Genomic DNA, 24836 nt, shown 5'->3' with positions numbered 1-24836 from the left:
CTGTCCTCGGAAGAAAGAAAGAGAGCTGACTAAATTAATTTTTACCTGGATCCTAACAAGGTCTTAAATTAATATTTTTTCTACTTCTTTTGCTTCTGTAGTCCTATATGCCAATGTCCTGGTAACATCTAGAGATGCTGCTCTGGCAAATGAAATGGCAGGGTAAAGAGTCAGGGATCAATTACATTGACTAAACAAGAAGTAAACTAGCTTTTTCTAGTAAACACACACTACATACCACACCACGTATGACAACTATCAATAAACCTACCATGTGAGAAAAAATAATGCAATTTTTCAGACAATGAAGAACACGTAAGTACTTCAGAGCTAGGAACAGAAGCAGCAGAGGGCAAGCCTGTGTACTGTGCACCCTAGGGAGGGGGATCCAATATCAGAGGCTTAAGCGGTGCAGTACATCAATACACACCATCTCACTATCAGCCTTGCAGCTGTCAGGAGGCAACTGTGTGAGACATCAAGCAAGATGCATATTATCACTTTCAGAAATCTGAAAGAGGTCTCAAAGGGAACTTCATGTAAATAGCAGCTATGGACATGGGCTATAACAGGTATAGCTTTTAATTATTGCTGCAGGACTTCATATCCCTGGACCATTCTTTCACACATTTTAGTCCTCTGCTGACAAGAAGGGTTTATCATGCTTCTCCCATGCACATTTCATCCTTCTGGAGATAAATATAAAGAAAACAAAAAAACCCACCAGAACTAGAAAAAGTAAAAGGTTTAAGGCAAAACAGGAACAAAAAGAGAACTAAAAAGTTGTGTGTTACTACCAATTTGTGATAAGTGATACACTGCAATATACTAAAAAGCGTGCAAGAGGCAAAAATGAAGAAAAGCCAGAATGAAGGGGAAGAAAATACACATCTTGAAAAGCAAGAGATGTAATAAATATATTATTACTAAAAGCTCAGTAGAAAGCCAATTATACACTGCTGAACTATGTTATTCTGCTAGCAACGTTTGATGAACCAAAGAAGGCATACATAGACACACACCGTACAGGCACCCAGTGTACTTTTTTTAAGCCTTACACTTCACAGCATCTACTCTTTACTGACCAGTTACCAGGCTCTCTATTGAAGTGGCCAGTAGAAGAATGTGAAACAGTGGTGTAGCTAAAGCACAGGGCCTATTACCCCATTAAAGCAGAAGCACGCTAAACCGATATGGACTTGTTTTGAACTTGAACATAAGCACATCGAAATAGTATAGCTGTATAAGCATTTTTGTATGCAATGGTCCTGTAAAAAACAGTGTTGCCATTGGTAGGAACAGGCCACAGGCCTAATGCAGACTGTGCAAGGCTTTTTAACATATATATACAGACCTGGAAATTTTTTTAAACTATTTGACATTTTGCATGAAGAGTAAGGATAAATGCCTACCTCATGTCACGTATGAGGTCCAAATACAGAGACTATTATTCAGAAAACTGCACAGAAAGCAGTGTTGGAATGAGTCCTGCTTGATAACATTCCACACAGATACAATAAAATCTTCAAACAGAAATATTTGTATATTCATCTTCAAAATACATTTTACATTCAGAATACATAACGTGGAAAGAGTCTGTACAGAGCAGGATGACAACATGTTATGTTTTCTTTTTTTCCTATTCAGGTCTTAATTTTGAGTGGGGTTTTTTGTGTTCTCCCCCGCCCCCGTTAAACAGTCCAACCCTTTCATAAGATTACACACTTACTCACAGGACCTTGATAAATCTTTTCTATAAAGGTATGCATTAAAAGAAGTTTCAAAAGTTTGGTGCTTCAGAAGAATGAAGATTAATCTCCTCTGAACTCAACAAAAATACATGTTTATGGTGATTATTTCGGACTAAACAAATCCTTCAATAGTTAGCACAGTATTTCTCAATAGCTGTGTTAATAGCCAGACACCCCAAAGCAAACTGATTATCACTATGTGAGAGCTGACCACCACCCTGCAAAGCATGGAAAACTTTCTCTCACAATGGATATTAATTTGTTCTCAGGATAGTCGAACTGTAGGGTAGTCATTCACAGGTTACATTTGATTCAGGGCAAAGATGATGGTACCCAGCCAAGCACAAGAAAAGCAGCACTTCCAAAGAGGTAGAAGGTAGTCAAAAGTCTGGCAAGAGCCTCAAGGCTGCTTCTTCTTTAAGTGAATGATAGTAACCTCCGGAGATAAGGCTGATCTGAAGTTAAACAGAATCCTAAACATGGATGCCTGCATGAAAAGAAACATGCAATCTGAGCTTGACTCCTATACCGGTAAAGAAACCTAGATACACAGAGTTTGCTGAAGAACATGAGATGTGTCATTGGGAATTTTCTTGAGAAATGTTAGAGAGAACATATGTTAGAGACAAAAAACAAAAACAACTGGGAGTTGTATTAAACATGCAGACAGACATACTAAAATGCTTTAACTTTTATTTCCACTTACGTCGTTCTAGAAATGTGTATCTACTGTGTGTGTATATATATATATATATAAAATATTTTGTGTGTATATATACAAAATTTTTACTACCTGTATGGGTTGTAATTATAAATTTATTCTACTTTAATTTCCCAATGTACAGTTACAACAAGATCATACCAAACAGGTCATATCATAGGAGTATTAAATACTTCAAGTTTTGCTGGTTGCTTCACACCCCTAAAGCCACAGCCATCATACACAGTTCAGAATCTCTACAGAAATCTCATGCATTCATTTCACATATTTATTGCCAAAAATGCAAAAACATGAATAATGAATCTATCTATTCAGCCATGAAGGGCTGGTATTTGTAAAGCCAAAGTTCAGCTAGACTTGAAACTAGCAAGGGATATCAAGGACAACAAGAAAAGCTTCTGCTACTACATTGGCTTAAAAAAAAACAACCAAGCAACTGTTTTCTAAGAGACCTGAGGGTAAGCCAAAAGATCGCAATTCATAAACAAAGATGAAATTCATAAACTACAATATGTATTGTTTATACCCAGGACAGTGGTACAGTGGCCCCAAACCTAAGGCAGTGACGCTATTTTTCAGTGCAGCTCCTTGAAATAAGACCCCAGACCATGAACTCCATGTCCCAGTGTATATTTTATTTTTATTACAAACCAAACAGGCTACTACAGGAGGCTGCCAAGGACATTTCTTTTACCCTTGTTCCAAAAGTCAGCATTAAAAAAAATTTTTTTAAAAAATTATCCTCTGCTAAGCCTATGAGAACAGGTCACATTCAGCACCTTTTCTGTTGATGAGAGAAATTAGTTCCTTTCCATAAGCCTTTATTTTTATTCAACATGTGAAACAGATTTTACCAGTTTACTACAAGGACTCTCTTTTTGCTTCTTCCTACTATGTTGTCATGCATATAGATACAACCTTATAACTGAAATGGATTTATAAAAAATGTGTCATGAATGGATGTAATTTGAAAATCTGTGGAATCATAACAGTTGTCTTAGCACAGTCTAAGAAAGAATTTAAGAAAATGAAACAGAAAAGAAAAAAACTGCATTGCATTCAGAAACAAAACCCCCCAACCCTTAGTACTTTTTTTTTTTTAGAAGTGCTCATAATAACTAATATTCAAACAACAGATAATAAACCCATCAACTTTTGCAGCTTTGACTAGTGTTCAAGGGCACAAGTATTTCTAAATAATTCCTCTCATAGAAAACCAAGGTCTCCATGTCTAAAGATCAAGTAGGCATGTCTTCTCTTAACCACAATCACGGTCTACTGCATACAGCACATTTCATGCAGAATACTACAAAAAGCTTTACAAAAATCACAAAAAGCTGCTCAGAAGAAAACTAAGCAGACCGCTAACATTTCATCTGATACATACTAACGTAAAGTGAAAATTTGTAGGAAGTTTTTTGTCTAACCAGATTAGGTGCACATAGCCTGAAGTGACTCCATCAAAATTTAAACATGACGAACCTGAATGACTGAAGTTTGCAAGAAAACCATTCACAGACAAGAATACAAGAGGGTGATAGGTCAGCCATATCCCGAGGGGCAGAGGGGAAAGGATAGAAATTGTCTTCTTTCACTTAAGTTTACTGAGCAATGGATACTCTGTTTAATCAACGATCAAGGAAAAGGTTTTAAAAACAATGAAACTCAGTATGATGTGGCATTTCTCAATGAATACAGCAGCATTTACTTAAATAGATTCACACCTGGCTTTCCTAGATAGCCCCTATTCCAGTCCCATTTCTGGGAAGCATGGTTTATGCAGCTGTGCAGTCCCATCTCTCCTAATTTTTGAACTCTTCAGCTGATTAAAATGAAATTTTTCCAACATGCCAAAACCATGGTGTTCCTGCAAGTTGCATAAAAAGGGTGGTTGAATAAACATGAGAGGCCCAGTGTGCCATTCTTGCTGAAGGAAATGTAGTTCATAGCTACATTTTCTTCTCAGCTCATTCACGAGTCAACTCCAGAGTCAACCACTGCTGCTGGAGGATTCATAATCATGCATAGCAGTGGAGTAACTTCAAACAATCACAGAAAGGATTGGGGCAGAGAGAAGGAGAAAGCTCTGAAGTGACAGTGGAAAACGATAAGGAAGACATTAGGATAGATGTGAACAAAGTCAATCAGTTGAAGGAAAACCAGGCTTCATGAGTACTACTGTTCATGGAATAATTTGTTTTATTTGGAGATGCTAGCCAAGAGAGGCTCTCAACAGGCTTTATAATAATGCATGAACTAAGTCTCATGGTGCTCCTCTGCATTCATTACATCAGGTGATGTGCCATGAAGAGAGCCTGAAACCCTCCTGCACCCCCCTGCCAGAATTCTGCAACAGGACCAAGTATAGACCCAGTGTCTGCTAATCCTGTACTGCATCCACAAGAAGATCTCTGAATCAAATCCCAACTAACAGATCCCAACTTCATCGCAAGAGGAAGCTATTTACACTATATCTACTTCAGTTTCCTTTAAGCTCGCTTGCTTTACTGATTCTGAGTCTGTATGTTCAGGACCCTAAACTTTCTCAAATAATGGCAAAAGTGTCTCCTGTAGAAAGCCCCAAAGCCATTTGCCTAAAGTTATGCAGCATGAGTCCTGCATACAGTGAGAGCTCCTTTCTCACACACAAAACACTTTCAGAAAACCAATCCACTTATTGTAAGGTGCTTAAAAACGTATGGCTAAGAAATAAAATTACTACTCCCCAAAAAAGTGCTAGTTTCCTCAGAATCTAATATTGGAAACACAACAAAGGCAGTGGCTGTCCATATTGCATAACCTATTAGGAAAACATATTTTGAATCATACAACATACCCTCTTCTGGATATAAAAAAAATACTTGCCTTCAGAGCATCTCATTATCACTACCAAAGAAGTCAATTATCACATTTAGAAGTTTGTTCACACAGAGGGTGATTAGCATACAGTAATTACAGGGCACCCTTGCCAGAAACTTATGCAGACATACAACCACCTTCCTATAATCTGGTCTTACTTCCATTTTACTTTCAGTGTAGATTGATGAATGTAACTAGGCTTGTACAGCCAGTTATCAGCTACTCTGAGCAGTAAATATACCATTCAAAAGTATCACAGAATCACAGAGTGGTTTGGGTTGGAAGGGACCTTTGAAGGTCATCTAGCCCCAACTCCCCTGCCATGGGCAGGGATATTATTCCACTAGACCAGGTTGCTCAAAGCCCCATCCAACTGGACCTTGAACACTTCCAGGGATGGGGCATCCACAACCTCTCTGGGCAACCTGTTTCAGTGTTTAACTAACCTCATTGTAAAAAATTTCTTCCTTATATCTAGTCTGAATCTACTCTCTTTCAGTTTAAAACCATTACCCCTTGTCCTAGCACTACAGGTCCTACTAAAAAGTCTGTCCCCATCTTTCTTATAAGCCCCCTTTAAGTACTGGAAGGCTGCAATAAGGTCTTCCCAGAGCCTTCTGTTCTCCAGGCTGAACAACTCCAACTCTCTCAGCCTTTCCTCACAGGAGAGGTGTTCCATCCCTCTGATCATTTTTGTGGCCCTCCTCTGGACCCGCTCCAACAGATCCACGTCTTTATTGTGCTGTACTGTGTACTTTCAGCAGCCATTCCCCTTGGAGGTGTCATGCAAAGGGCTCACTGAAATGTACTAAGTTTTTGTTAAAACTTGTGAAGACTATATTTTCATTTAAAAGGCTGGGCCTTCACTTAATGACCTGTGGTTTTGTTTTGTTTTGTTTTTTTAATGTGAGCTGTAATTCAGCAACTATCATGTAGCAAACATTTTGTCAAAAATTTATTTAAAATATTATTCTTCCAGATCTAATTTTGGGATAAAAGTTCAAATTTTTCTCAAATACAGCAATGTGAGTGTAACTACATAATGGCAAGTCCAATCCTGACTAATAAGTGACTGTGTTGTGGAAAGACTGCAATGTATTGGTCTAAAGTTCAAAGCCAAGTGTATCTCAAAGTAGTTACAAAAACATGTCTGTACTTTTAACACTGATTAATCCTGAAGTATTACTCATAGCAGTATTAGGCAGAAGAATTATCTATTACTCCAATTTTAGGTGCATGTTATTCCTCTTACATACATAGCCATTTTTAGGTTTTGTGCCTTTTTCGTTTTAAGTCTTCGATGCCATCATGCACCACTGTGTGGCTTAGCACCAGATGGGATGCTGCCCTCCACTGGGCCAGGTGCACCACAGACACAGAGGGGAAGCCCAAGCAAGGAGGCTGTGTGAACATGCATTGGAGATTGGCTAGCTGCAGGAGCCCAGGTGCCAGAATGACATGTTTTCACTCAAACTCTTCCCACTTTCTTTACAGAAAGAGAAAGCAGTCTAGCAGGGCAAAAGGTATAAGAACTTTTCATTAGGTCAGATTTTGATTACAAGAGTTTTCTCCATTCCAGTGACATCCTCCCCTTCCCAGGCATCTGTCTTACCAGCCCAGACTTTACAGTAGAAAGCAAGTATGAGGCAGCTAGATTTCCAAGCAAGCTCAACAATGATATGGTAAATAAGAGACAGACAGCATTATTACCTCATCTTTTCTCACAAAAGTATGTGAAGCTTCTTCTCCACATGGAAAGAAACTCCTTTTCTATTTGTGATTTATAGTATTTACTGTATAAGCTTTGGAATACTATACTTCGGATTAAAAGCTTAAAGTTTAAAAAGTTGTTGGGTTCACGTCACGAAAAAAAACCTGCGCTATAGAATTTCTTTTTCTTAAACTCCTATTAATTCAATGGCAAAAAAACCTTCAAGACTCAGACATATGTTTGTTTAAACCAAATTACAACAGCTGAAACAATGTTCCATATAACTTATAACTAATTTCTTAAATTTACAAAACATAGTGAGTAAATGCAATAAAGGCTTAGGAATAAGACGACATTAAATTAGGAAGAAAGAGGAACAAAGATTCCTGTGATAATCTTACATACTCACTTGAAACTAATTCTTCTTTCTATAATTTTCACTGATGTTGTTAGATGACTATACACAGTGGCTGTAGTGTAGTAACACAGTAGTGTGGCACAATGCGGCTAGTCAGCAGGCCGTTTAAAACACAAGTATTGCACTATACCTGCTCTTCTAATAAGAAGAGAGAAGGTGTTCTACCTGTTTTATCTATATCAAGAACTACCACACTCAAAATATCTAAAAAATTTGCTCTTTCACACAAAGCAAGTAAGGAAAAAGAAAAAGGTCTTCTGAGATTTAAGTATTGGAGTCTTGCCCAGTTAGCCATTGTATTACCTTAACACTTCACTTGTTCAGAGTTTTAACATAACTATCACTGTAGACAAAAAGTCCTAAGATAATGTTTTGAGGACAATAGCATAAAACTGACAGCAGTTTTATGCAACTGAACTGGCTGCAACCACAACAAGGAGTACAAGCCTGAACTCTGTGTAAGTTAAGCAGAGCTGTGTTACTACATGGAGGCCTAGGTTCTTTCAAGCCCAGAATAAACAGCTGCTCTGTTAGGTACAAATAAGTAACTTTCTTGCAAAAGGAGAAGAAAAAACCCCACAACCACAATCAATTAAAAAAAAGAATTAATAAATGCAAATTTCAAGAGGAACTATGTATTTCATAGCATCATCTCCTACCTACTTCACAAACAACAAACAAGCCAAATCATTAGTGTAGTAAGCTGATGATTGAATGTATTCCCCTAAAATCAGTACTTGCCAAATGATTTCTAGACAGAAAGATACCAACAACTGATGAACTTATTTAAAATCTTTTCCTTATTTAGCATATTACTAACAACAACAAAAAGAGTTAGCAGTAATCTTTTTAGAAGTACCAAAGTCTTCCTCCTTTGCTCCTCTTCAAAAGAGATCTTGGTAAAGCTTTCCTTGGCAGAAAACCCTGGGATTGCGAGTCTGAAAATGACAAAGCCTGGAAATGGGCCAGAGAGGTTTGCATCAACCTAGATAAAAAGAAAACAAAGGAGCAAGCCCTGCAAAATTTCACTTTCACAGCTCAGTGCTCAATGATAACTGAAATGAAAACCCCTTATCCTCATGCTGAAAATGTGTCTAAGCAGTGGCTGTTTACTTGGAAAATAAATCTACCTTGCAGATACCTGTACCTACCCATAGATGCCTTCTACAGAACTGAGCACTAAATATTTACTTTTGTACTGCTCTTTCTCAGATTAAGTTGTTAGGTAAACTATTGGGAACTACTGAAAACCACCAAAGTATTAAAACCAGAACATAGTTACTAATAACAAAGATTGAAGAATTCTAGATTTGGACCAAAAAAAAAAAAAAAAAAAATCGGAATGTCTTTCCATTAAATATTCCCTGCATATGTTTGAACCTCTTATCACTCTGTCTGCACCAATACTGCCTTGCACTCATTTTATATTGTGCTACTTTGGAAATCAAATAAGCAGACCTGCCTTTAGGAAAACTAAGTTCCTAATACAGCACTTCTGCTAAAGTTTTGGAAGCTACTCTAGGGTCCAGGGCATATTTGGAACATTCTGTAAGTGTTACTGTGAAATGAATGGAAAGCCTCTCTCTAGTGCACACTCTCTAGCTGCCAGAAGAACCTGGCATATAAGCAGCTGGCACTGAAACGATCAGGCCATCATGACCTCAGTGCAGGTGGTTTGCTTTCCAGATGTCTATTATTAAACAGTTGCAATTTGTTTCCTGGATAAAAAGAACCTGATCCTACAGGCACATGCAGATGCAATGCCACCCATGCTACTTCCAGGAATACCGCCAACTGAAGTTAATGGCAATAAATCACAAAGGCAAAATTACTGGTACACTTTTTTGCAGGATAAGATTTGTGCCTGACTCACTCAAAATTATACAGCTAAACATAAATGGATGCAAGATTTTCAAGTTACACTTTCAGATTCAGAGAACTTAATTTATAGATAGCATGTAAGATTATTGAAAGGAGAAAATAATTTATGTTTAGATTTACTTACCTCAAGATCCATGTATATTTACACACAGCTTCAGTTCCCCCCACAGATTAAACAAACTTCACCACAGAAAATTCAAAATAGAACAGCAAAAGGTCATAACAACAAAAGAGCTAGCAATGGGACCCTTACTATGCTAACACAAACATAAGCAAGTGTCCCACGAGAGCAGGATTATGACACTACTACTATATAGAAATCCTTCCCTGTATTAAAAAACTAATTCAGTTACCTACAATACACAGAACAAAACAATAGTGGCTTTTGGGGTACAAGAAACAGAAGTGCAAGTCCACTGCACTAAATGCATTGCAGAGTACAACTTCTGCCAGCTGTGAGAATGCCTCAGTGATCCCAGTTTTCAATTGCCATTTTGTTGCCTTTACAATACACTGTTCCCTTTAATTGGCTTTGGTTGGAGAAAAGGGACAGGCAGGAGCTGATCCAGGATCCTTGGAGTCATTAAGAACCTTTCCACTAGTATCGGTGGCCTTTAAATAAAACTCTCTTGGCATCCATCCACTTATTTTCTCTGTGCATGCAATTTAGGTAATTTGGCAAAATAATCCCATGTCCCTACAAGCCTGAATAACCTCCCTTTTCTCCCCCAAAACAAACCCAGAAAAGTAAACCTATTTCAGAGGGCAGTACTTCCTCCTCCTTCAATTAAAACCATATCCTAAACTCAATGTAAATATTTACTGTGGCACTTACTGGCTGACACCTAGATTTAAAAAAAAAACCAAACAAAACAACAAAAAAACTTTCTGGTAGTGTCCTCTTCCTTAGCTTTGTGACCTAAAAACCAAAGATGATTCTTCTTTCTTTCATCTCTCATTCATCTCTATGCTCTAGTTAGGCTGGGGACTCCTTAAGAAACAACTGCTTTCATTAAAAATATCTGGGCAGCACTGTAAAACATTTAAGAGCAAACACGTACAAGCGTAAGCAGGTATTTTCACTGATTTATATTGCCTATCTAGAAAGCAAGGAAAAGAAAAAAAAAGAAAAAGCACACAAAAATGGAAAATCAAAGTCATGCACAGTTTTCCATTCTAACTATTTCTATCCACACTATCTCTTCTTGACATAAGCACTGGATGTTCAAAGTCCTAATTTAGTTCAGATCAAGCTGCTGCAGAAGTAACAAAATCTGAAAGTACCATTATTCAGCAAGGCACTTAATGTCTCGTGGTTCATTTAGGATTCTTAACTTAATGCTGTGAAAAGATTTCCAGCAGTTTCATTTTACTAGCACATATTTAGGCTTGAGAATTTTTACACTCTTTCTTCAAGGCCCTTTTTCAACGTTTAAGTTCAGAAAGAGCTGGAGTAATCTTATAAACTCACTCAAGAAGTCTTTAAGCCTTTGCAAACCAGCCAAAGAAAATTGTCTGAAATTCTCCCTAGAAAGCTGTATTACCAGTAATAGTATAAAGGCCATCAAACTGCACCTTAAAACTGCAAGTTAATTAGTACAAGAGAAGGAATTTGTTCAGAGGACAAACACAGGGAAAGGATGATAAGCCCATGCAAATCATAGATTAGATTGGGTTGGAAGGGACCTTTGAAGGTCATCTAGTCCAACCCCCTGTTAATGAGCAGGGGCATCTTCCACTAGGTCAGGTTGCTCAGAGCCCCATCCAGCCTGATCTTGAATGTTTCCAGGGATGGGGCATCCACAACCTCTCTGGGCAACCTGTTCCAGTGTTTAACTAACCTCATTGTAAAAAATTTCTTCCTTATATCTAGTCTGAATCTACTCTCTTTCAGTTTAAAACCATTACCCCTTGTCCTAGCACTACAGGTCCTACTAAAAAGTCTGTCCCCATCTTTCTTATAAGCCCCCTTTAAGTACTGGAAGGCTGCAATAAGGTCTTCCCAGAGCCTTCCGTTCTCCAGGCTGAACAACTCCAACTCTCTCAGCCTTTCCTCACAGGAGAGGTGTTCCATCCCTCTGATCATTTTTGTGGCCCTCCTCTGGACCCGCTCCAACAGGTCCATGTCTTTGCTGTGCTGAGGACTCCAGAGCTGGACACAGTACTCCAGGTGGGGTCTCACCAGAGCGGAGCAGAGGGGCAGAATCACCTCCCTCAACCTGCTGGCCGAGCTTCTTTTGATGCAGCCTGGGATATGGTTGGTTTTCTGGGCTGCGAGTGCGCATTGCCAGCTCATGTCCAGCTTTTCATCCACCAGTACCCCCAAGTCATTCTCTGCAGGGCTGCTCTCAATCCCTTCATCACCCAGCCTGTATTGATACTGGGGGTTGCCCCAACCCTGGTGCAGGACCTTGCACTTGGCCTTGTTGAACCTGATGAGATTCACATGGACTGACTTCTCGAGCTTGTCCGGGTCCCTCTGGGTGGCATCTGGTCCCTCAGGCAGGTCAACAACACCACTCAGCTTGGTGTTGTCTGTGAACTTGCTGAGGGTGCACTTGATCCCCCTGTCTGTCACTGATGAAGACATTAAACAGTACTGGTCCCAATACGGACCCCTGAGGGACACCACTTGTCACTGATCTCCACCTGGACATTGAGCCAGTGACCACTACTCTCTGTATGAGACCAACTAGCCAATTCCTCATCCATCAAACAGTCCATCCATCAAATCCGTATCTCTCCAGGTTAGAGAGAAGGATGTTGTGGGGGACCATGTCAAAGGCCTTACAGAAGTCCAGATAGATGACATCAGTAGCTCTTCCCTTGTCCACTGATGTAGTCACTCCATCCTAGAAGGCCACTAGGTTGGTCAGGCAAGACTTGCCCTTGGTGAAGCCATGCTGGCTGTCTCAAATCACCTCCCTGTCTTCCATGTGCCTTAGCATAGCTTCTAGGAGGATCTGTTCCATGATCTTCCCAAGCAGAGAGGTGAGGCTGACAGGTAGGTAGTTCCCAGGGTCCTCCTTTCTAATCTTCTTAAAAATGGGTACAATGTTTACCTTTTTCCAGTCACCGGGGACTTCACCTGACTGCCATGACTTTTCAGATATGATGGAGAGTGGCTTGGCAGCTACATCAGTGAATTCCCTCAGGACGCTGGGATGCATCTTGTCAGGCCCCATAGTCTTATGTATGTTCAGGTTCCTCAGTTGGTCTCAAACCTAACCTTCTCTTACAGTGGGAGGGACTTTGCTCCCCCAGTCCCTGCCTTGCGGCTCACCCACTCAAGAGGCGTGGGAAGCAAGGTTGCCAGTGAAGACTGGTGCAAAAAAGTTGTTGAGTACCTCAGCCTTCTCCTCATCCATTGTTAACAGTTTACCAGTCATGATCAATGGGGGGGGGGGGGGAAATACACTTTCTTTGATGTTCCTTTTCTGACTAACATACCTATAGAAGCCCTTTTTATTATTCTTTGTGCCCCTTGCCAAGTTCAGCTCCAGCCACACCTTGGCCTTGCTGACCCCATCCCTACACAACTGGGCAGCATCCCTATACTCTTCTGTCGTGGTTTCAGCCCAGCCGGTAACAAAGGACCACGCAGCCGCTCGCTCACTCCTCCCGCCCCCCTCCGGTGGGATAGGGAGGAGACAGAGGAGAGAAAAGAAAAAAGAAACTGGAAGCTTGAGGGTTGAGATAAGGGCAGTTTACTGGGACAACACAAAAAAAAAGGTTACAACAACAACAACGGTACTAATGAAAGAATATACAAAAAAAAAAAGTGATGCACAGTGCAACTGCTCACCACCTGGAACCCAACGCTCTGCCACCGAAAATCGAGAGCCCTCCCCCCGGCCTGCTCCCCATTTATATACTGAGCATGATGTCACATGGTATGGAATAGCTCCTTGGCTAGTTCAGGTCGGCTGCCCCGGCTATGCCCCCCCCACCTCCCAGGTTCCTGTAAAAATTAACTCTATCCCAGCTGAACCCAGGACATTATCCACCCCTTATTCTATACCATCTACATCATGCCCAGATCTTACATTTTCTAATCAACTACTACCACTTTCCTTGTCATATATATATATATGTATATGGACATTCCCCCCACACACACACACAAATAGTATTCCCTTAGTCGATTGGCTATCCCGCCAATGTGTCCATCAGTTTTATTTAGTCCATGACTTTGGGGCTCCATCTGTTGTAACAGTTCTTCAGGATAAGAGAGATGGTGTGAGGTGTTAGGTTGTTGTATGCTGCCTCTGGAACTTGTGGCTGGTACATTTGGTGCAACCCACACCCTTGGCCTGCAGGTCGAAGAGGCTGATCTTGAGGAAATTGCTGGGCACCAGTTCAAGTTCTATCACTGTTGTACTTGGCTCAGTTTCAAAGTCCATCCTTCAGTCATTTGGGTAATTCTTACAGTAATACCCTTGATATGGCATATAGACACTATAGATACAATGACATACATTGGCAGGTTATTTAGCAGTTAAATATCATACAGCCTAATTCACTGGCTATTCTCTCCCAAAATCAAATCTCCCTGAGGTACACATCGAACTTCCCCATCCTTCTGCATCACCCACCAGGTGTACCCAGGTCCCTGAGCAAAAACAACCCCTTGGATGGGTTTGTCTCTGCTTGAGGGGGGACTAACCCAGACTGTCTTTCCTAACATACTTCTCATGCGCACTACAGGGACTTTATCCCCTTCTACGGTATGTGGAAGTCTTGGTTGGGCAGGGCCAGCCCAATTGGCGGATCCTCTAGTATTAACTAACCAGGTGGCTTTTGTTAAATGTGTATCCCAATGTTTGAAAGTTCCACCCCCCATTGCTCTCAATGTAGTTTTCAGCAGTCCATTGTATCGTTCGATTTTTCCGGAGCCTGGTGCGTGATAAGGGATGTGATATACCCACTCAATGCCATGTTCTTTGGCCCAGGTGTCTATGAGGTTGTTTCGGAAGTGAGTCCCGTTGTCCGACTCGATTCTTTCTGGGGTGCCGTGTCGCCATAAAACTTTCTCTTCAAGGCCCAGGATAGTGTTCTGGGCAGTGGCGTGGGACACAGGATATGTTTCCAGCCATCCAGTGGTTGCTTCCACTATTGTAAGCACATGGCACTTGCCTTGGCAGGTTCGTGGGAGTGTGATATAGTCAATCTGCCAGGCCTCCCACTGTTTATATTTCAGCCATCGCCCTCCATGCGACAGGGGTTTTAGCCGCTTGGCTTGCTTAATTGCAGCACATGTTTCACATTCATGGATAACCTGTGCGATAGTGTCCATGGTCAAGCCCACCCCTCGATCACGAGCCCATCTATATGTTGCATCTCTTCCCTGATGGCCCGAGGTATCATGGGCCCACTGAGCCATAAATAGCTCACCCCTACGTTGCCAGTCCAGGTCCACCTGAGACACTTCAATCTTGGCAGCCTGATCTGCCTGCTGGTTGTTTTGATGTTCTTCAGTGGCCCTACTCTTGGGTACATGAACATCTACGTGACGTACTTTTACCACTAGCTTCTCTATCCGAACAGCAATATCTTGCCACAGTGCAGCCGCCCAGATGGGTTTACCTCTGCGCTGCCAGTTGCTCTGCTTCCATTGCTGTAGCCACCCCCATAGGGCATTCGCCACCATCCATGAGTCAGTATAGAGATAGAGCACTGGCCACTTCTCTCTTTCGGCAATGTCTAACGCTAGCTGGATGGCTTTCACTTCTGCAAACTGACTCGATTCACCTTCTCCTTCAGCAGTTTCTGCGACTAGTCGTGTAGGACTCCATACAGCAGCCTTCCACCTCCGATGTTTTCTCACAATGCGGCAGGGCCCATCAGTGAACAGGGCATATTGCCTCTCATTTTCTGCCAGTTTATTATACAGCGGGGCCTCTTCAGCCCGTGTCACCTCCTCCTCTGGTGACATTCCAAAATCTTTGCCTTCTGGCCAGTCCGTGATCACTTCCACAATTCCTGGGCGACTGGGGTTTCCTATGCGAGCTCGTTGTGTGATCAGTGCAGCCCACTTACTCCACGTGGCTTCAGTTGCATGATGTGTAGAGGAGACCCTCCCTTTGAACATCCAGCCCAGCACTGGCAGTCGGGGTGCTAAGAGGAGCTGTGCTTCAGTACCAACCACTTCTGAGGCGGCTCGAACTCCTTCGTATGCTGCCAATATCTCTTTTTCAGTTGGAGTATAGCGAGCCTCGGATCCTCTGTATCCCCAACTCCAAAACCCCAGGGGTCGGCCTCGGGTCTCCCCAGGTGCTTTCTGCCAGAGGCTCCAGGTAGGGCCATTCTCCCCAGCTGCAGTATAGAGCACATTTTTAACATCTTGTCCTGCCCGGACTGGCCCAAGAGCTGCTGCATGAACAATCTCCCGCTTAATTTGTTCAAAGGCTTGTCGTTGCTCAGGCCCCCATTTAAAATCATTCTTCTTCCGGGTAACTTGGTAGAGAGGACTTACAATTTGACTGTAATTTGGAATATGCATTCTCCAAAAGCCCACAACACCTAAGAAAGCCTGTGTTTCCTTTTTATTAGTCGGTGGGGACATAGCTGCTATTTTGTTGATCACATCCATAGGGATGTGACGACGCCCATCTTGCCATTTTACTCCTAAGAACTGGATCTCCTGTGCAGGTCCCTTGACCTTACTTTCTTTTATGGCAAAACCAGGCTTCAAAAGGATTTGGATTATTTTCTTCCCTTTCTCAAAAACTTCTTCTGCCGTGTTGCCCCATACAATGATGTCATCAATGTATTGCAGGTGTTCTGGAGCTTCACCTTTTTCCAGTGCAGCCTGGATCAGTCCATGGCAAATAGTGGGGCTGTGTTTCCACCCCTGGGGCAGTCGATTCCAGGTGTACTGGACGCCCCTCCAAGTGAAAGCAAACTGTGGCCTGCACTCCGCTGCCAAAGGAATGGAGAAAAATGCATTAGCAATGTCAATTGTGGCATACCACTTAGCTGCCTTTGATTCCAGTTCATATTGAAGCTCTAACATATCTGGCACAGCAGCGCTCAGCGGTGGCGTGACTTCATTCAGCCCACGATAATCTACTGTTAGTCTCCATTCCCCATTAGATTTCCGCACGGGCCATATGGGACTATTAAAGGGTGACTGAGTCTTGCTGATCACTCCTTGGCTCTCCAATTGGCAAATCAGCTTATGGATGGGGATCAGGGAGTCTCGGTTGGTGCGATATTGCCGCCAGTGCACTGTCGTGGTAGCAATTGGCACCTGTTGTTCTTCAACCTTCAGCAACCCCACAACCGAAGGGTCTTGAGAGAGACCAGGCAGGGTAGACAGCTGTTCAATCTCCTCCGTCTCCAATGCAGCTATACCAAAGGCCCACCGGTACCCTTTTGGGTCCTTGAAATACCCCCTCCTGAGATAATCTATACCAAGAATGCACGGGGCCTCTGGGCCAGTTGCAATGGGGTGTTTATGCCACTCATTCCCGGTTAGACTCATTTCAGCTTCCAATACGGTTAGCTCTTGGGATCCCCCTGTCACACCAGAGATACAGATGGGTTCTGCCCCCTTATAACTTGATGGCAGTAGGGTACATTGTGCACCAGTGTCTACTAGAGCCTTATATTCCTGTGGGTCTGACATGCCAGGCCATCGAATCCACACTGTCCAGTAGACTCGGTTGTCCCTCTCCTCCACCTGGCTGGAGGCAGGGCCCCTCTAATCCTGGTTAGAATATCCGTCACTCACTTTTCGCACACGTGAATCAGAAGTCCCTTCAAGAGGATCAGAAATGGGATCAGCCCATCTACTGCGTCTGGGGGACTGCTCACGGGAAACTGGAGCAGCAGCTTTCCAAGAAGAATCCTCTTTTCTGGTTGCTTTTTCTCGCAACTCCTGTACCCGTGCATCCAGGACTGAGGTAGGTTTTCCATCCCACTTCCTCATGTCCTCTCCATGGTCACGCAGGTAAAACCACAGGTTAGCCTGTCGTGTGTACTTTCTCTCTCCTCTCTCTTGGGCAGAGGAGTGCTTACTCCCAATAGCTGCGATGCGGGCCTGTACAGGTGGGGAGGAGGACATATCCACTTTGAATTGCTGGAACTCTCGGGACAATTCCTGTACAGCTGAGACACAGGTCCGTAGGGAGGAAGAGAGACTTCCTTCATATTGCCGGAGTTGGACAGCCAATTCATCCACCGTTTGTCCATTGCCTTCTTTCCAGGACATTACTGCCAATGAGTTGGCATAGGTTGGTGGTGCACTTCGTAGAAACTTCCGCCAGATGGGTTGTGTGCATTGGACTTCATCTGGATCTGTGGGTGACTGCGCATTTTCTGGATCATTATAAATCACCTCCAGCATGGCTAATTCCCTCAGGTACTGGATACCTCTCTCCATGGTGGTCCACTTGCCTTGGTGACATGTAACCTCATCCTTGAAGGGGTATCTTTCCTTTACACCTAACAGAAGTCGCCTCCAGAGGCTGAGGACTTGTGTTTTTCTCCCAATCGCCTTGTCGATGCCCCCTTCCCTAGACAGAGATCCCAACTGCTTGGCTTCCTTACCCTCTAATTCCACACTACTAGCCCCATTATCCCAGCATCGGAGCAGACAGGTAACAATGTGCTCACCTGGGTGGTGGCTAAAATCTTTTTGCATGTCACGCAACTCACTCAGGGATAGAGATCGGGTAATTATTTCAGGTTCTGCCTCTTCCTCCTGTTCTCACGATGACCCTGGTTCATCTTCATCTCTCACTAAGCGAACTGATTTCTTTGTGTGTTTCTTTTTCTGTACAGGGGCGACTGATACCAGCACAGGTTGGTTCTCTGGTTTAGCTGCAGTATCTGTCTCCAGGGTAGGGGCAGCCACGGTGCCTGTTGTCGGGGTAGGGGTAGCCACGGTGCCTGTTGTCCTGTTTTCCATCTTTTCCCCTTTTCCCCCCTGAGGGTGCTGCCTAATATCAAGCAGTGTTTGGTAGATACTGGCTAGGGCCCAGCACAGTGTAGCGAGTTGTACGTCTTTGGAATAGCCACAGCATTTTTCTTTCAAATATTCTACCACTTCATGAGGGTTCTGTAGTTGTTCGGGAGTGAACTTCCAAGCCACTGGAGGTGAGAAGTTCTCTAGATACCTGCCCATATCCTCCCACATGCCGTGCCACCCATGAATATCCAGCTTTGGGGCAGATCTCTGGGTGGTACTCTTAAAGAGCCTTTTTGTAGCCCTAAACAAGACCTGAAACATATTCAGGAGGCATAGCACTAACAGCACACTGGCTTGTGCATCCCAAGGATATTCAAAATTCTCAAAGGCTCTTGTAATTAGTCGGAAGGAGAGAAGGGAGGCAAACGGACGGGCGGAAGCATCCCCCCCTAACTTCCCCATGGACTGAGTGTAATTACCAATAAAATCCAATAGAAGGTGCCCGAAGTATGGAAATGATATCACTGCCTCATACAGATACCAGCTTAACCTCATGACCAGTGATGTAATCATTTCACAAGTCGACATTGCCCAGTACAGCAAAATGATAATCCCAATCACTCTCCCAGAGGTGAGAAACGTAACTACAGGCAATACATGGAGCACATAAGAACTTACAAAACGCCACCAGGTAAACAAATGAATCAACATTGTGACTAACATCTATTTATCTAATATAAGAAATGCATATAACAAATTTGTTTCAACACGCTCTGGCCAGATCTGTCGTTATCTCAACCCCTGCTGCCCCATGTTGGGCGCCAAAAAGGACTGTCGTGGTTTCAGCCCAGCCGGTAACAAAGGACCACGCAGCCGCTCGCTCACTCCTCCTGCCCCCCTCCGGTGGGATAGGGAGGAGACGGAGGAGAGAAAAGAAAAAAGAAACTGGAAGCTCGAGGGTTGAGATAAGGGCAGTTTACTGGGACAACACAAAAAAAAAGGTTACAACAACAACAACGGTACTAATGAAAGAATATACAAAAAAAAAAAAAGTGATGCACAGTGCAACTGCTCACCACCCGGAACCCGACGCTCCGCCACCGAAAATCGAGAGCCCTCCCCCCGGCCCGCTCCCCATTTATATACTGAGCACGATGTCACATGGTATGGAATAGCTCCTTGGCTAGTTCAGGTCGGCTGCCCCGGCTATGCCCCCCCCCACCTCCCAGGTTCCTGTAAAAATTAACTCTATCCCAGCTGAACCCAGGACATCTTCCCAGGATAGTATATGTCCCTGCTTCCACTGCCTGTGCATTTCCTTCTTGCTCTTTGGTTTGACCAGCAGGTCTTGACTCACCCATGCCAGTCTCTTGCCTTCCTTTCTTGATTTCTTACACCTGGGGATCGAGAGCTCTCACACTCTATGGAAAGCGTCCTTAAAGATCTGCCCGCTCTGTTCTGCTCCCTTGTCCCTGAGAGCAGTTTTCCAGGGGGTCCTGCTGACTAACTCCTTGAACAGCTGGAATTTTGCCTTCCTAAAATTCAGGGTCCTGACTTTACTCTTCACCTGACCCATATGCCTCAGGACTGCGAGCTCCACCAGTGCATGATTACCGCAGCCCAGGCTGCCTCCAATCTTGATGTCATCCATTAGCTCACTTGGGCTGGTGACCAACAGGTCCAGTATCACATCCCCTCTGGTAGGGCTGTCTATAACCTGGCTTGAGAAGTTATCCTCAATGCACTCCAGGAGTCTCCTGGATTGCCTACAGCTCGCCGTGCTACCTTCCCAGAAGATGTTGGAGTGGTTGAATGTACAGTGGCTTCTCAGCATAAGGCATTACAGGCAACACTGTTTACTGTAAACACAGCTTCAATGCTTCCAGTACCAGCCACTATAAAACTACTTCAATCCATCCATAGATGGTCTCTTCACAGTTTCCAAGCACCTCACAACTTTAAAACAGTTAGCTTTACCATATGGCTGATGGGTCAAGAAGTGGTATCACCATATTTTACAGAAGGATTAGTTGTATTGTTGATGCAGACATTTTATGGGAGAACACAGAACTTAATGCAGGTGTCTCAAATCCCATACTTGTATCCATAGCCAGAGCATCATATTTGTTACACAGTACATGCAGTGTGATGGTGTAATATAAGAGCACAAGGAGAGTTAGATAGGATACAAGAAAGCAGAAGCGAAACCAGCCAACCAACAAAACCCTAAACCACCACCACCACAAACCAAGCTATCCAGTATACACTGTAGTCTCTTGCAGGCTAGTTATTGAACTTCCCGATTCAGTCTTTAATTTATTATCTCTCTCTATATATTAATCTATCTACCTACAAAAACATGCGTATGTGTGTATATATATTTACACATCTATATTGATACAAATTAAAAAATGAATGCTAATTACCAAACAATAAAGGTGAGGCATGCTCCTACTGCAAAATTTGCACTACTTGCTTTACTTGCTTGCTCTTCCAGCGTAAAAAAAAGGGCCATGACTGATTAGCAAACTCCTTACATATTGTAAAAATTCTGCATGGAAGAAAAAAAACTAGCACTTGAGATATAATAAAAAAAGACCCTTGTGAAACATAAGTTTAAGAATTTATCTACTCAGCTAACCACTGGAATACTTAGTACTATGATATGAAACAGTCAACAGAAAGTTTCAGGATCACTGTTTCTAATCATACCGCCTTCAACAACATTCCTTCAGACAAACTATTCTGCTCAAGAATTGTCTAACCAGCAACTCCCCCTCAGAATAAAATAAAAAAAGAAATTTTAAGTGCTTTGTTTATTCCCCCCTGAAATCCTTCGTGCTGCCCTAAAGATGTAGAAAGAAGCGGGAAAGGACAACTAAAAGCCTCCATGTGACATGCATGTCACAGGTTACACGAATTATATGTATAAAATATTAACTATGTTGTCTGCTCAAACTTCCTCTAGCAACTGATTTTCCCCACTAGGAAAATGAACATTTTTCACAATGGAAAAGGAAATGGTGAAAGACATCAGTTCTGCTGTTTAGAACTATCGGCAGTGATTGCCCTCTACCAGCACATGAAAGCTGCTGATGCTAGTACTATCTGTGCAATGCATGTGAATGTACAGTATTAGAACATAAGCATTCATACAGTTAATATATTTTCTACCACATCCAAATCCAATACTTTTGAATTTCAGCTAGTAAGTGATTTATCTTACTTTTTTAACCCCCTAATGTTTTAGGATTTAAAACTGGTCTCAGTATGGGATAGGAAAAAAATTATGCAACATATTCGACTGGAAGGTACTGCATGGGGGGGAACTAAGCAAGGGCCAAGTAAAAGAATGTGGAGTTTATTTCCTGTGGTTAATGGTTCCTATCCAGTCCAGTTCAACAGTGTCTGAAGCTCACTACCATGAATGTTTTGTTACCACCAAGCTGGTGGAACTGGACTAGCAGTGATGAATTTTCCAAGCTCTAAGTTTTAATTAGCACCCTTGTTCTGGAGCACAAATAGAATACATTCTTCTTGAGTCCAACACTGCTGCATACTTTCCTTTTTATGTAATTTTAAAAAGCTAAATATATGGCCTATAATACCAGTACTTACTAAGACAAAAGGCAGCAGGGCTTCTCTACAACTATCATATCCTGTGAGAGTCAATACTCCCTACTGCCCATCCAACTTGTCTGCAGTTTGTCTTCTGCCACAGCTGGGACATGATCAGCACATTTGAAGTCAATATGAATTTTCCATCTGCTTCTGGGGGCACAGAACTACACTTCCTGAAGAGTAGGCGACAACTTGAAACAAAAAAAAAATGTAACATTATTAATAACTCAGTCAAAAATTGGGTATCATTTCTCCTAGAGTTCAAACGTTAGAACTCAGAGAGGCAACTCAAGGTAGATGTTAAGGATCTTAAACAAATATAAGTAATGTAAAAATGTGGTAAAATACAACAGACATTCCTTGGGGCTTTCACTTATTGTACTAATTCTTCCAAAATTCATGGCCATCTGTAGAAGATTATACTTTCTGATCAGGAATAATTAAACAGTAATAAAAAAAAAAAGCCTAAGTGAAGACAATCTAAAAGGATAGCATTTACCCAGTAGTCTTTCCTGTATGTGTGATGCCCAAGTTTTTCTTCTTTTTTTCCCCACTTCACCCAACACATATAAAGAACAAAACACAAATTTCTAAGATTAGGAAGTCTATTTTCAACTGTAAACAGATAGAGAGAACATAATCTGCCAGCCTCACAATTTTTATGTCTGTCATTTACAACTAACAAGCTTACTGCAGATACTGGAACATGGAAGGTAAGGGAGCGAGGGGGAAAGAAAAATCAGTATTTCAAGAAAGACTGTTTGCTCATTTTTCAAAACAAAAAAAGCACTACTCTTCCAGTTTCATCTAGCTCCTATCCAGGTCTTCTGAATAACAAGACGGTTTGCAAGACAGCCTACTTAGGTATCACTGAGTTTATTCTGCATATAACTAGAGCGAAAAGTTACATATTTGCTAGGCTGCTGTTGAATTTTGTCAAAGTATCCACTGAATCAGGAAAAAAGTACCCCTCTTTCTCTCCCTCACTCACTCCAAACTATGAGGTATAGCCAATAACACTTTCCTAAAAGGATATCAGGGATTTTGTTTTTCCTAGTAACCTCAGGCAAAACAAATTAATGAGTGAAGAGCTGGTATAATACATGCTTCTACAGAACTTGCACTGTAATGCAGAAATACATGGATGCTGCAGCTGCTAGCTGCCAGGTTCCTGTTCTCAGCTTCAGTAGCTCTAAACCTTGTTTCATATTAAAAGCACCATGACTGAGCACAATGTTATCTACTTCTATTACGTAAGGGGGCATTGGATGTGTTTTGTCCTTTGGAAGCTTAAATCCTGTCTATGTTTATACCCTTCACACTTGTAAGGGACAAAATAGTACAGGAATACATCAGCAGAAGGAACCAAAATCAACAAGATTCCAAGGATTTTACAGTATGTTTTTAAAAGTATTCAAGGAAGCTTCTTTTAATTGTCTAAAGAGCTGTCAGATGAAGTACTGGGGGAAAAAGTACTTCAGAGAAACAGTAGCTAATAGTCTTTCAGGGCAACTAAACAAGAATAAAACAGAATTAAAGTAGAGCTGCTGTGGCTAGGTGAAACCTCCAGACATTGCCAAATTTTGAAGCCTTCAATTAGAACTTCACTGGCCTTAGTTTAAGATCACCACCTGTTTACATAAGAATTATCACAGGAAAGGGAATCCAAAAGGTCTCCCAGCCTTGGAGAAGCCACCACACTGCTACATTAGCATCTTATGACACTCGGCCATCTGCTCTTAAGCTTCCTTTGATCCAAGTAGGTTGCAGCCCTGGATTTTCTCTTGGTCTCCTGGGAACACTTCCTGGATACCAATTTTCTACTTTCTTCCCAGAAGTTCTCACTATTTATACCAGAACTTTTGCAATTCTCTTATGATCATTCCATAAACCAGCTATGAATTACATTTTTAATATCCCATCCTCCCAAAGCAATGCACTATGTCAGTCAACAGGATTTCTTCTTCTGTTCAGCACCCTCAAAAATATTCTGACACAAGGTCAGAGTTCTCTCAGCAGCAGCAGGCTACCTTTCAAGAGTAGTTTTGCAGACTACATTTTCATTTCCAAATCAGTGGTGAAGAACTGTCACAGAAAATCAGTAGGACCAGGTGATCATCTATCTTACTGACACCACCTTTGCTCCACAAGAGGCATCAGTCTCCAGCTCTCCTTGGATTCACAGCTCACCAGAAACCACTGTCTCCCCTGATGGACACTTCTCTCAAATGGTTATAGCTCCAGCTCAGCCCTGGCCCCACTGCACAGCACTCGGAAGTATACCCACCTGCTGCCTTTGGCACCTGTACTTTAGAAAGTACAGTGTTTCTTCCCACTCCACATATATTAATACTGCACTGTGGAGATTCTTGCTTTCTCCTGTCCCACAGCTGAAATGGATCCATTGCCTGATAAAGCATAATCCTTCATTCTTCCTTGTTTTAACATCCTGTATTTATTTGTCAGTTTCTGGATCTCTCAGGATCATAACCAGTTGTTCCACTTATGGAGAAATTCTACTGCTTCAGGCTCCTTTCTGGGCAATAGAGTGGTTGTATTGATATCCCTTGACTTTAGACACCGTATTGCCCCCATGTGCATCCACATTAAAGGGAAATGTTAAGGCTTGAGCTGGTGAAATTCTTACTGACACTGCCAGTAAGGAGCGCAAACTCCAGCAGCCAATCAACCACAGCGGAACCTGCTCACACATTTGCCTTTAAAAATCATTCTGAGTACCAGCAAGATACTATATACTATACACTATGCTATGCAATGTAGTCTACATTCTTACTTAGCTCTATGCTCAATTACCATTATGTCCTGGTTTTGGCTGGGATAGAGTTAATTTTCTTTCTAGTAGCTGGTATAGTGTTATGGGTTTGGATTTAATATGAAAATAATGTTGATAACACACCGATGTTTTCAGTTGCTGCTAAGTAGTGTTTATACTAAGTCAA

At 42.2% G+C, this 24836-nt stretch overlaps 1 protein-coding gene across 4 annotated transcripts in view; it reads right to left on the bottom strand.

The window, feature by feature from the left end:
* The window catches only part of LOC128136990 (histone-arginine methyltransferase CARM1-like), an 82429-nt gene that overhangs the window by 53905 nt on the left and 3688 nt on the right, over positions 1-24836 (bottom strand). The window lies entirely within an intron of this gene.

The sequence above is a fragment of the Harpia harpyja genome, chromosome Z (assembly GCF_026419915.1).
Source record: "Harpia harpyja isolate bHarHar1 chromosome Z, bHarHar1 primary haplotype, whole genome shotgun sequence".
Classification (NCBI taxonomy): domain Eukaryota; kingdom Metazoa; phylum Chordata; class Aves; order Accipitriformes; family Accipitridae; genus Harpia; species Harpia harpyja.
This window is presented reverse-complemented; position numbering and strand designations above follow the sequence as displayed.